We start from the raw sequence: 13,359 nt of genomic DNA, 5'->3' as shown, positions 1-13,359 counted from the left end.
TCAAACGTTTCCCAGAAAGTTCAGAACAGGAAGACAAACAGAACAAAAGCAAAAAGTTTAAAGGAAACATGAAAAAATCTAAACGCCACCAAGCAGCTGGACTGAGAAACATTTAGTTCAACAGAAACTTCAACATGATTTTCATGTTTTTACTCATATAAACATTCTGCAAAGAACAAACCTGAAATATTAATTTATTAATAAAGCCAACAAATACAACCAAAACATGCAAAAATAAAACATAAAAATCACATTAATTGTTGAAATAAGTAAATATTTTTATTCAGAAGTCAAAAGTAACAAATAATTGCAGAGAAAAAATATCAAATTCTTTTTATATGTTATAAAATATTTTATTATGAATATAATCATTTTATAAAATAAATATTTATAAATATTTCATTAATAAATAAAAAATACACAACCAGACAAAAATGAAGGCCAAAAGACTGAACAACAAAGTTTTTAACATCTTTATGAACAGATGACCACAGCGCCACCTAAAGGCCAGAAAATGTCCAGCAGCTGCTCAGTTTGAAAACTTAAAATTTTCCTCCAAAAGTGACTTTAAGTTTAAGAACAAACTGGTTAGTTTCTTAGTTTGTTCAAACTTTTTTATTTAGGTTGAAATAAAATTAATGTCACATCAAAGATGGAAAAACTTTTTAAATGATGAATTTTCTTTAGAGCCGCTGTGACACAGACTGCTACAGGAGCCCTAACTTTACAGAAACTTTGATAAGAGTCAGAATAATATTTAATTTCCCTTCTGGATCAAAACATGCTTATTATTCATTTTCTATTAGATTAGGAGAAAAACAAAGTTTTTATGTTTTTAATATTTTGTTTGTTTTTTCTTTTGTTTTAACATTTATTTTATAACATTATGAAAACTTGACCTGTTGCATCACTGTTTTCAGTGATGCAACAGGTCAAGTTTTCATAATAATCAGCAGCATGTCTTACAGTGACAGATGATTTATTGTTTTATTTTATGTTGTTTAAATTCATATAGTGATTTTAATGACACTGACTGAAAAATATTCATTTCTGAAAATAAAGTTATGTAACATTTTAAAGCTGAATTTTGATTTTCTCTGAACTGCAGAACTAAAATAACATCAGATATTCTCTCTTCTTCGCTCATTCAGTTGTTTTTGTTGCATAACTTCAATCATTTTTTATTTTCATAGTTTAATTATCTTTGAGATTTTTTAACTGATTAAATGTTTAAAACTATATTCATTGCAGTAATAATCAGATGTGATTTAATGCTTCTGTTTCGCTCAACATTGTTTCATAAACTGAACTGTTGATACATTTAATATTTGTACTTGTTTGCTTTTGAAGATGTTCTTTTTGTGGTAAATCTAAACGAGGAGCAGGACGACGCCGTCCTCCACCAACCTGAGACATTTATGACCTTTATATTCTTCATCTGTTCCAGAGAAAAGGATGAAACCTGAGCTGCTCCACCTGCTGCACAAATAATCCGACTGATCAGCCAAACCCAAAACCATCAGCCTGACGGTCGGATCAGAACCAAGCTGCAGCAGGAGCTGCAGCAGCTGCAGCAATGACTGCGTCTCAGGTGAGCAGAAAGCAGAGGTTTGGTTTGGTTTTCTGCTGAACTGGAAGTAAAAGTTTATTAATGTGATGATTTAGTTGATCAGGTTTAATCTTTTGGTTTTACGGTCAGAAGGAGCGACTGCAGGAAGTCAAAGCAGAACATTTAGTTCTTCATGCAGAGCAGCAGAAACATCCACCGGTTCATCACCTCAGAGAAACATTTAAAGTCTCTTCACTGAGCAGCTTCCAGCTTGGAAAGTCGGTTTGAGTCAGAAATGATCAAATAAAGCTTTGAATTTATTATTAGATGCATTTATGAAAACTATTAAATTTGATCTATTGTCATTTTTAGTTGTATTCAGAAATGTTTCAAATTTTAAATTAAAATTCACACTAAAATAGTCGCAACAAAATATAAAATATTTACTCATAATTCTTTTATTTCGTATTGTTGACAAAAACCTTCAGGAGAAAGTTTTTCACTTTCTGTGGTTTTATTCTGAAAAACTTTATAAAATAAAAGCTTATAGTTTAAATCTCAGCAGGATGTTTTTTTTCCTGCTTTCTGTTTTCACAGATTTAATGCAGCAACATGTGCTGCATTCATAATTAATATCCATTTTCTGCTTGTTTGTGTTTACCTAACATTTCACTTCATGCCAACAAAGCAAGAAAAAACACACTAATGGGTTTTGGTTGGTCGTTTGTCTCTAACAGCAGCTGACAGCCAGTCGGGCAGAACCGGCTCTGAACCCGTCAGTGACCAAACAAGTTGGTCCTAAAAGTGAATCTAATTCATGGCAGGTTTTCATTTCTACCAATGAAGGAAGAGCTGGAGGGAAAGTCAGAGAAAACCAGCAGAAATCCAAGAAAACTCTAGAAAACTGAAAACGTTGCAGCGATTTCTGCATGAAAGGAAGAAAAACAGAAGAAAACAACAACTGGATCATCAGGGTTATTTGACCTTTAACCTTTTGGTTTGTTTCTGGGAAAGCTTTGAATTTAGACACCCTGGAAGACACACACCTACACACACACACCTGGTTGTTTCATCAGTGTGACTGCTTCACTGTCTCAGCATGCCTTGGTAGAAACACAGTGAGGAAATCCCTGCTGCAGCGACACATCGGATGAAACATCAACCTGATGAAATCCTGCAGTTCAGGTTTACAGAAACCTGCTCAGTTCCTGAGCTGATCACACTTTTATTATCCTAAAGACAGAAACACTTTACAGGCTCAGAGGAGAAACTGGAAGCTGGTCAGAGTTGATGATGAAATGTGTGGAAATCAAAACGTTCCTGGAAGAAAACCTGAGAAACATTTTAGATTCAGAAACATTTAGAATAAAGAATAAAGTTTAAAAGAACATGTTTGGAGTGGAAACGTGATAAAACATGAAAAACTTCAAAGTATGTAAATATTTTTATGAAAACTCTGTAAGTATAAAAAAATAAACATCTTTGTCTGTATTTAATAAATAAATAAGAGAATGAATAGGTTTTAGAATAGTTTTAAATAATACAGAAAAATCATTTAAACACTAGAAATGATATTTTTCATGTTATAATATTTTATTTGGTTAAAAACTTAAAAAACAGAGTTTTATTTTGTCAGCAGTTAAAATGGTTAAGTGTGGGTGAAATCTCTTATTCTGAAGGGTCACTTTGCTGTGTAGCCCACGTGACTAGCTCCAGCCAATCGGGTTGTTGTGTTCCCTGGCGCTAGAAGAAGAAGAAGAAGAAGAAGAAGAAGAAGAAGAAGAAGCTAACAGAGTTGAACTGTGAAAAAGAGGAAAAATCAGATAAATCGATGATCAGAGTCTACCTGCTGTCTAAAAGGTTTTTTCCTCAGTTTTTTGGAGGAATTGTTTTCCATGTTTTTCAACCTGACTGCGTTCGGGACAGTTTTATATGTCACAGAACTGGACGTGGTGAGTTAAAAAGTGTATTTTATTTCCTGTAAAGAAAGTTCTTTGTAAGATATTTTTATTTCAGTGAACAGAAAGCTAAAGTAGCATATTGAAGTTGTTCTATGTTAAAAACCGCGGATGTAACGGAAGAGCTGGGATGAAATCTGCTAGTATTTTACTGTATTCAGTCCGAAGCGAAGCTAAACGAACTTTTGTTTTGTTGGTTATTAAATCAGGCCTCTGAGGTTCTGCTGGAAAATTGGACCGGGGAATTCCGAGTTGGTTTCCGGGTTGGATTAGATGAGTGAGAAACAAAATGGCGAGCCGCAACCCAGGAGCTGCGCCCTCTGCTGGACGCTGTGAATCATTACCATGTTTCCTGCTGAAATAGCAGCTAATTCAGAGAAACGGATAAACCTTCAGGCCCATCAGAGAGAAAAGACATTAAATTGAAGCACAGCTCATTCAGTCTTTTGCTGGATTGTTTTCTGTTGTGTTTTATTGTTGTTTTTCCTCAAACCACATTCAGTATTCATTGAACTTCTGTTGGGTTTAAAATGGAAACAAGAAATAGTTAAAAGAGGAAATTAAAAGCCGTAACCTTTTGAAAAATACTTAGGAACTAAAATATATTTAAAAGATAAAAAACTATAAATCAAATTAGATTAACAGAATTGACTTGGACTTAAATAGAACTATAACCTAGGTTAAATAAATAGTATATTTTAATATTAGCTTTAAGTTTCAAAACAGGGATTAAATAAAATATTCTGATAAAAACAGACAAACTATTTTGGGTTGTATTTGGTGTTAAATGTACTCAAGTGTTTGTAATATTGTTTCTTTTCTTTTCAACATATGATAAGCCTGGAGTTTAAACTTATTTTCTGGTCTGTGGTCATTAATATATCTACACATTTCTCTACTCCTGTAGCCTAGAACTGGTGAACCTAGAGCTGCTGTTATTGTGAGTTCTAGTTACTGTAATCACTTGTAAGTGTCCGAGCCTCATGAACACTTCTTACCACTTGGTCCGTCTGCAGGTGTTGTGTCCCACCTTGACCCTGGCAGAGACCATATTTCTCAGTTGCATGAAGTGACCTACTTCACCTTTGCCCCTCACTGGGCTCTGTGACCCTCTGCTGCTCCAACTCATATTCCAGGCTGAGCCTCAGTTTTTCCATCGATCGTAATGAGCCTCTCGTTTTTCTTTTGCTCTTCCACATCCATGTGGTTCCCAAATGGATAAGTCGTCTGACAGGCCCGCGCACAGTAGTAGTTGTTTGTGACTATTTTTGTATTTTTAATTCTTTTCATGATTTCCAGCAGCCCTCCCAGTGTTGCTGCCACCTCTCCTGACTCTGCCAGGTGTTCTGCCTCTGAGTCTGCAGGGTCTGTAGGGTTTGTTAATAGGCCTTACAGTCCAATCTTCATCATTTTGTGCGAGTCTGAACCCCAATAAGCCGTCTGATCCGGTCCTTTCTTTAAGCCATGTGTGTACAGAACCCACTCCTGGGGGTTTTCTCCATCAGGGGTTCCACTGTTGATTTTCTGCTGGCAGGCTGAGGAGGTCCAACAGGATATCCTGTGTTTGTGGCTCCTGTGTTTTCAAGTGTTGCTTTTCTCATTTGACTCTGTGATGACTTTGATTGGCTTTGTACCAGGTCTTGTACTCCAATATTTAGTCAAAGCAGCCAAACCTTTTTCCCCTTTTTGGGGTATTTCTTTTCCACATTCGTTAGTGAAGCTCCACGGTGTGACAAGCCCCCCGTTTTCATTGTTCGCTTTTATCACAGGATCTTCGTCTTCACAGCTGTGAAGGCCTCTTGGCTCCATCTCACAGCTTCCTGGATGGATGTCCCCAGGTGTTCCTGGTGGTTTTGATGAGTGGCTGTTCATATCCAGTCCTTTTTTAGCCATCATGATTGAGCCAAACTTTCTGTGTCGGGGGCTGATACATCAGTTCCTCATTCTTGGTTCTAAACTTCTCCAATTGCTGCAGGTCTAACAGTCACTGTGCCTTTCTGCAGCTGTGGCTTTAGGGTTTGTTAATGGGCCTTATAGTCCAATTTCTTTTATCGGCATCTTTAGAGTCTCCAAGTGTTTTACCACCAGCTGGTTTCTGTGGGATACTTTGTTGCAGCAGTACACTGGATTTTCCTTAAAATGTGATGGTAGCTGATGGTAGATCAGCTTTTACTGTGGCCTCATCATAGGATCCATTATAGTCATGACTCTACTGTGTTTATCTGTCATGTGAAGAGTTCCCATGTGTTGTGACCCCCTCCATGACAGAGGAAATGTGTGGAAAGCTGATGCAGATCTGGTGAGGTCTCATTTTCCAGGGCATCATTGCGGCCGGCTTTCTCCGGTTTCTTTCCCAGATTTTCCTCCCCTTCATCCATCTCTGATGGTTCAAGTTGTCTCCCCCGCAAGTCGCCCTTAGCACATCGGTTGCGGATGCAGCATAACTTCGGTCGGGGTCTGGTCAGTTTCCCCTTGAAGCTCTCCTCTCTCGTCCTACACACCATGCAGTTCGGCGAAAGTGTGACTGGGGTCTTTTCTCGGACAGCCACAGGTTAATCCTACTCCCTTTCAGATTACCTTCACTAGTGACCAGTCAGGAACTCTTCCTATTTGTAGCTCATTCCCACCCAAGGATTTGTTCGGGCCCCGTCCCTCCCTCTGTTGAGGTTTGTGGCAGGTATCTTCTTGCTTCTCATGAGGAGAGTTAATACCTGATCCAGTTACCCACAGCAGGTTTCATGGGGGATCGTTTTAGCTGGATAATTTGAGCAGACACTCCTAAATTCATCCTACATCCTAACGTCTTCACTTCTTAGGCTAATTTAAGCCTAAATTAGCTCCTACAGACCACGTTTGTTAACTGCGGCTCTTCTCCTTTTTACAACGAGCTGTCATTACAGATTCAGGTTCAGTTTTAGTGACTTGGACAACAAGTTGTTGTTTCATTTCATAATTTATTGGCTAAAGCAACCGATCAAAACCTGTTCCACCTTTTTCTCTCCTGAATGAAGCATCACTGCTGTTTTACAGCCATCAAAGAACTTTGAGGCGACACATTAATTGAATGTCTACAATATCTTTTAGATTTTTCTTCATGCTAAACATTTATTGGTATAATTTTAGCAGTAGAGTACAGCTTAATTCAGTAGCAGAAATAATGAAATGAGAAAATTCAATCATCTTCATCTAACCTTTGTTTCCCTGAGAACTAAACGGAAATTTAGAGAGACGTAGTTTGGAGTTTCGAACCCCAGACCAGGCCTGATGAAGAAGAATGTGTCCGAGCAGGAGGAGGCTGTCGGTCTGCCTTTGGACAGACTCCATCGCATGGCTTGCAGCTCCGTTTCTCTTCTACCTCATGCATTCCTGCTCTGCGGGAGCGACACAGGCGCCTCTGTCACCACGTAGTTACCTGATTGAATCCAGCCCAAATACTCACAGGAAGGTCGACTGGTGTGAAGACGGCTAAGCTAACCCAACAGACTGATGCTATGTTTGGGCAGAGCATTGCTACTGAATTTGGTAGAAGTTGGTAAGTTCACAACAGATCCTGTTAGTTCAGGTGGTTCAGTCACAGAACAGATCACCAACCAGTCGACTGGCAAATAAACTCAGCATTGTTGTTGTTTTTGTGTTCATGTTTTGCTGTATGTTTGTGATTTTTATTTGTAGTTTTACCCTTTGCATCCAGACAGTCCAGGACCAGAACACCTGCAGACACAGACAGTAAAATAAACCTTCAGTTCTTTTCTCTGCTGGTTTGAACTTCTCAGACCTTTCATGATGAAGTCTCAGGAAGAGGTTTTACCCTTGGGTGCAGTTCTGATGGCACGGCTGGCATTGGCCCATCTTATCCGCATATTTCCAGATCAGAGTGTCCGTCTCCAGAACCACGTTGCAGCCGGAGTACATCTTCTTCATGACGTGGTAGTGATGCTCATGTTGTCCAGCATGGTCAGCTGGTTGCTCATCCCCTGCAGTTCCTCTACCTGCCACTGAGTTGTGCTGTTTCCCTGGTGACCATGGCAACACAGAGATTAAGGAAAAGATTCAGTTTTAATCTGCTGCAGGATTAAAAACTGAGTCAGAATAATTTAGTGAGAAATTTACTGCAGCATCAAACTTCTACACTCCTTTTATCATGTATCCTGATCCTCTGTTTTCTCCAGGTTTTCCATTCATTTTCACTCTTTCATTCATTTCCTTCCTGTCTGTTTTCATCCCTTCTTCCTGTTTCTCTTTCTGAACCAAAACAGGAAATATTACTGGAATATTTTGTTGGAATTTATATAAAAACTGAAGAAAACTTAAATTATTTGATCTGATTTAGTTGTAGTTTTATTTGTATGTTGGTTTTTATATAATTAAAACAAGAACAAATTTTACAAACCATAAACTAATAATCTGCAGAATTGGTCAGATGAACTGACTCAGACTTATCCAACATGTTTTCGTCTTTTGGTTCTGATTTCCTTCAACTTAAACTGAAACATGAAGTTGTTGTTGGTACAAGTCCGATCCTCAGACAAACCAGGGATGAATCAGAACCGACAGACATGATGGAACTGGACCTGAGAGATTCTCTTCATCTGTCCCTCCTCATTGCAACACTCCTGTTTTGGTTCTGCTGAAGGAAATTCTGGGCTCAGACAGACGTGTGTTTGTCAGGACGATTGGATTATCAGGAGTCGACCAGCTGATGATTCCTCAACATGCTCTCTGTGTTCAGCCTGAACTGAGCCTCCCTGTTTGACACACTGAGCCGCTCAACCCATGAACCCAAACTGAGTCAACAAGACCTGAACATGTTGACCCGAAGTCTGACTTTAGACCCAGAAACAAGTTTAGGTCCAAACAGGTTCTGGGAACTGATGCCGTTCCTGGAGCTTTTATGAAGCATCATTACCCAGAAACTCCACAAATCATTTCGTTGCCGTTAACAGAATGACTGCAGAGGCATTTAAATGTTGAAAGGATTTATCATCATGTTGGTCCTGAACTGAAGATGATCTGAAATGATTTTCAGTTTGAGAAATTTTACAAATCATTTAATTTATTGCAATAAATGTTTCATATTTGAGCAGAAGATATAAACAGGACTTTTTCAATAAGTTCCTGAACTTTCGCATGTTTGTGGAAATAAATGTGAACTGAGTGAAACTGAACCTGTCAGAGAAATGAATTCCTGATCAGACCAGAGTTTGAACCCGGAGCTCCACCGGCCGCAGCCTCACCCTTCCTGTCCGGGTCCGGGCAGCAGCAGCGCCGCTCCTCCGGGCAGGAAGTCCATGGAGACGGTCCGGTTAGAAACTAGAGTCCGGCAGGTCAGATGAGTCGGTCGGACTGCTGCTCCATGCCAGCAGCGCCGGATTCATTAGACATGGAGCCTTGGGGTGTTTGGTCACCTCTGTTGAGCACTTTGAATGTCAGGTGACACGATGGTACCTGTCAATCAGTTCAGTAGTTTGTCCCAAAGTAAACGCCCCTCACCTGGACGACGGTTACAGGGCCCATCATGCGCTGCGGTGAGAGATTTGGAGGAAAATAATCAGGAAAAAATGGTTAAAAGTTGTCAGTGGGGAACGTTTAGAGGACGGAATGGACTTTATTCCACTGGCTGGAAAAATATAAAAGATGAATAAATACCTGATTGTCATGATGTGTAGAATGATGGACCCAAAAGGTGAGCAGGGCCAGATTTAGGAGGGTGTGGGGCCCTGGGCTTCAGCCAAGGTGCCTCATATATATTTAACTTTGAAATATAATTTTATTAATTAAACCAACAAATACAATGAAGAACATGCAAAAATATTCACATTCATTTATTTTTATACTAATCTTTCTCTTTGCTTGATCATAAATAAAACTTATTTTCTGTTGAAATAAGTTGAAGTAAATGTTTTTATGCAGAGAACAAAACTAGTAGAGAAAATATGAAATAACAAAATTATACAACCAGATAAAAATGAAGGCCAAAAGACTGAACAACAAAGTTTTTAACATCTTTATGAACAGATGACCACAGCGCCACCTAAAGGCCAGAAAATGTCCAGCAGCTGCTCAGTTTGAAAACCTAAAATTTTCCTCCAAAAGTGACTTTAAGTTTAAGAACAAACTGGTTAGTTTCTTAGTTTGTTCAAACTTTTTTATTTAGGTTGAAATAAAATTAATGTCACATCAAAGATGGAAAAACTTTTTAAATGATGAATTTTATACAGTTTGAAATGTTTTTTTTAGTTTATTTTTATTTTCCATCCATTCTTAATAATATAACTTTATTGTTTTAGAAATGTTACATGCAAACTTTATTTTCTTCAGTTTAATCCATTTGAACAGGAATAATGTTTTATATTCATTTAAATGTTTTTCTGGATTTCTTTTTACATTTCTGTGGTTTTATTCTGAAAAACTTTATAAAATAAAAGCTTATAGTTTAAATCTCAGCAGGATGTTTTTTTTCCTGCTTTCTGTTTTCACAGATTTAATGCAGCAACATGTGCTGCATTCATAATTAATATCCATTTTCTGCTTGTTTGTGTTTACCTAACATTTCACTTCATGCCAACAAAGCAAGAAAAAACACACTAATGGGTTTTGGTTGGTCGTTTGTCTCTAACAGCAGCTGACAGCCAGTCGGGCAGAACCGGCTCTGAACCCGTCAGTGACCAAACAAGTTGGTCCTAAAAGTGAATCTAATTCATGGCAGGTTTTCATTTCTACCAATGAAGGAAGAGCTGGAGGGAAAGTCAGAGAAAACCAGCAGAAATCCAAGAAAACTCTAGAAAACTGAAAACGTTGCAGCGATTTCTGCATGAAAGGAAGAAAAACAGAAGAAAACAACAACTGGATCATCAGGGTTATTTGACCTTTAACCTTTTGGTTTGTTTCTGGGAAAGCTTTGAATTTAGACACCCTGGAAGACACACACCTACACACACACACCTGGTTGTTTCATCAGTGTGACTGCTTCACTGTCTCAGCAGGCCTTCGTAGAAACAGTGAGGAAATCCCTGCTGCAGCGACACATCGGATGAAACATCAACCTGATGAAATCCTGCAGTTCAGGTTTACAGAAACCTGCTCAGTTCCTGAGCTGATCACACTTTTATTATGCTAAAGACAGAAACACTTTACAGGCTCAGAGGAGAAACTGGAAGCTGGTCAGAGTTGATGATGAAATGTGTGGAAATCAAAACGTTCCTGGAAGAAAACCTGAGAAACGTTTTAGATTCAGAAACATTTAGAATAAAGAATAAAGTTTAAAAGAACATGTTTGGAGTGGAAACGTGATAAAACATGAAAAACTTCAAAGGAAAACTGGGAAACGTGGAGCCGATAACGTCACATTAAAACACGAGAGGAAAAAAGCCAAAAACAGAAACAAGTAAAATATGTAAACGAGAGAAGAACCAGATTGATAACTAACGATCTGGAGGATTAATCTGAGTGTGTTGGATCAGTAATCAGTGGGAACGCCCTCAGGTGGTAAACTCAGTCTGGATGAGGATCCGATCGGACCCCAGCAGAACCTCTGCTGGATGAAGGAGGATCAGAACATCTCAGTGGTTCTGGCTGGTTTGATGTTTGGTTCGTTCTGTTCACATTCGGACTCAGCTGCTCCTGTTTCTCAGCAACAATAAAACCAGTTATGAAATTAAAATGATGCCATAAATACAGGCTGTAGATGTGAATCAGGGCTGTGAAACGGCTCTGCTGTAAATTTATTTTTATTAAAAATAAAAGCAGAACTCAGGTTTGGAGTTTTTAGATCAAGTCAAACCAAAAACCTCCACAGATAAACTGAACTTTGAATCAGTTTTTATGTTTCTGTTTTTCTGCTGCCTTCCTGTGAATCAGGTTGTTTCAAACCATCATGTTAAAATCAGTGAATATAAAACGTTCAGACGTTTTAAACACTGATAAATTAACTACAGAGATAAAATGTTTAAATTAGTTTCATTTTATTCTCTCACTGTGAAACCATGAATATTTCTGATGTTCGCAGCTTGTTTGGTGGTTCTGGCGCCTCAGAGCAGAACCAGAAGGACAGAAATGTTCTGCTTACAGCTCAGTTTGTTTTTCTCTTCAGGAGTTAAATTAAATTCACAGGAAGGTCAGAAAACCTTCCAGTTTTAAAATAATCCAGATTATCGTTATGGTGACATCTGGGTAAAAACCAGAGAAATAAAAGGATCCGTCACTTTAAACCAGGTGAAACAAACAGTCAGCAGACAGTTTAAGGTTTATTTCCATAATTAATAGTTATGAAGCTTTAAACCGTAATAAACTTTAATCTGGATGAAGCAGGACGACCTCCAGCTGATAATAAAACAGAAAAACTGTTTTAATCTGCATTTCTGAGGTTTGACTTCAGCTCTATGACTTCAGTCCTGGTTTCTGGTTTTTATAAATTTTTTGTTTTAGTTTTATTTCTTCATTCTCATTTCATGTTCGACGTTCTGATTCAGGTGTTTGTTGGTTTCTGACAGTTTCCTGCTAAATGTTTTAGTTTTTATTTAAACAAAGTCAGATTTGATTTAAACCTTTTCACCATTAAAATTTGATTATTTTCTTTTCGGTTTTTGTGTTTTGTTCTTCCTGAATTTCTTCACTGTAGAAGGTAATAGATTGTTGCACTGTGGCGCCATCTGCTGGCTGCGGACTGGCAGCGTTTCCACTGAACCTTTCAGAAATGAGCTTCATTGAACAGATGCAGTCCTGACTCAACATCTTGTCCTTTTTCATCTCAATGCTTTTTTTTAACAGCAACTTTATGAAAAACGATTAAGTCTTTTCCTTATGGGCAATCTGGCTCACCACCCAGGGCGGCATTGTTTGGGGGCAACAACAGCACTCTGAACAAGTGAGCCACCAGTTTCACCATAAATAAGTTTTCTACTTGTTATTTGGAGGTCCAGTGTCTGTTTTTATAAACTCTAAGAAAATTCAGCTCAGTGCAGCCGAATACAGACGCCGAAGAGCAAAACTACAGAGTTTCATTGTTTTAACAGGAAATCAAGACACATTCCTAATTAAAACAATTTGAGATTTATAAAACATCCAGAGTGGAGCGCTGGTCAGATGGATGGATGGATGGATGGATGGATGGATGGATGGATGGATGGATGGATGGATGGATGGATGGATGGATGGATGGATGGATGGATGGACGGACGGACGGACGATGGACGGACGGACGGACGGACGGATGGATGGATGGATGGATGGATGATGGATGGATGATGGATGGATGGATGGACGGACGGACGGACGATGGACGGACGGACGGACGGACGGACGGATGGATGGATGGATGGATGGATGGATGGATGGACGGACGGACGGACGATGGACGGACGGACGGACGGACGGACGGATGGATGGATGGATGATGGATGGATGGATGGATGGATGGATGATGGATGGATGATGGATGGATGGATGGACGGACGGACGGACGATGGACGGACGGACGGACGGACGGACGGATGGATGGATGGATGGATGGATGGATGGATGGATGGACGGACAGACGGATGGATGATGGACGGATGATGGATAGATGATGGATGGATGGATGGATGGATGGATGGATGCTGTGGAGATTTTTGTTTTTAGCTCTGAATCTTTCCATTTGGTCGAGACAATATCACATCATACATTTTTACATAATTTGCTTTGAGACCTAAAACTGAAAAACCAACCAAAGTCCAAAAATGCTACAGAATTATTGATGAGAATCACTGAAAATATCTGATCACAGGACAGAAAGTATCAAAGAATTAAAGGTGCTTCAGGTTTCTGTACGGTGGATTACTTCATGTTTGGTGTAAAATTGTGAAAATTTACTAA

General features: G+C 38.8%; 1 long non-coding RNA gene across 1 annotated transcript; it reads left to right on the top strand.

Annotated features, from left to right (window-relative positions):
• The first annotated feature begins 2,640 nt into the window (after positions 1-2,640).
• LOC148155219 (uncharacterized) lies at positions 2,641-3,944 on the top strand. Its single transcript, XR_015765511.1, has 2 exons — positions 2,641-3,501; positions 3,717-3,944. It is a non-coding gene; the product is annotated as an uncharacterized LOC148155219 (long non-coding RNA).
• Positions 3,945-13,359: the final 9,415 nt, after the last annotated feature.

Source organism: Poecilia mexicana, unplaced genomic scaffold (genome assembly GCF_051168715.1).
Source record: "Poecilia mexicana isolate PSO_F unplaced genomic scaffold, ASM5116871v1 scaffold_15, whole genome shotgun sequence".
Lineage (NCBI taxonomy): Eukaryota > Metazoa > Chordata > Actinopteri > Cyprinodontiformes > Poeciliidae > Poecilia > Poecilia mexicana.
Note: the sequence above shows the minus strand (reverse complement) of the source record. Positions and strands in the feature narration are given on the sequence as shown.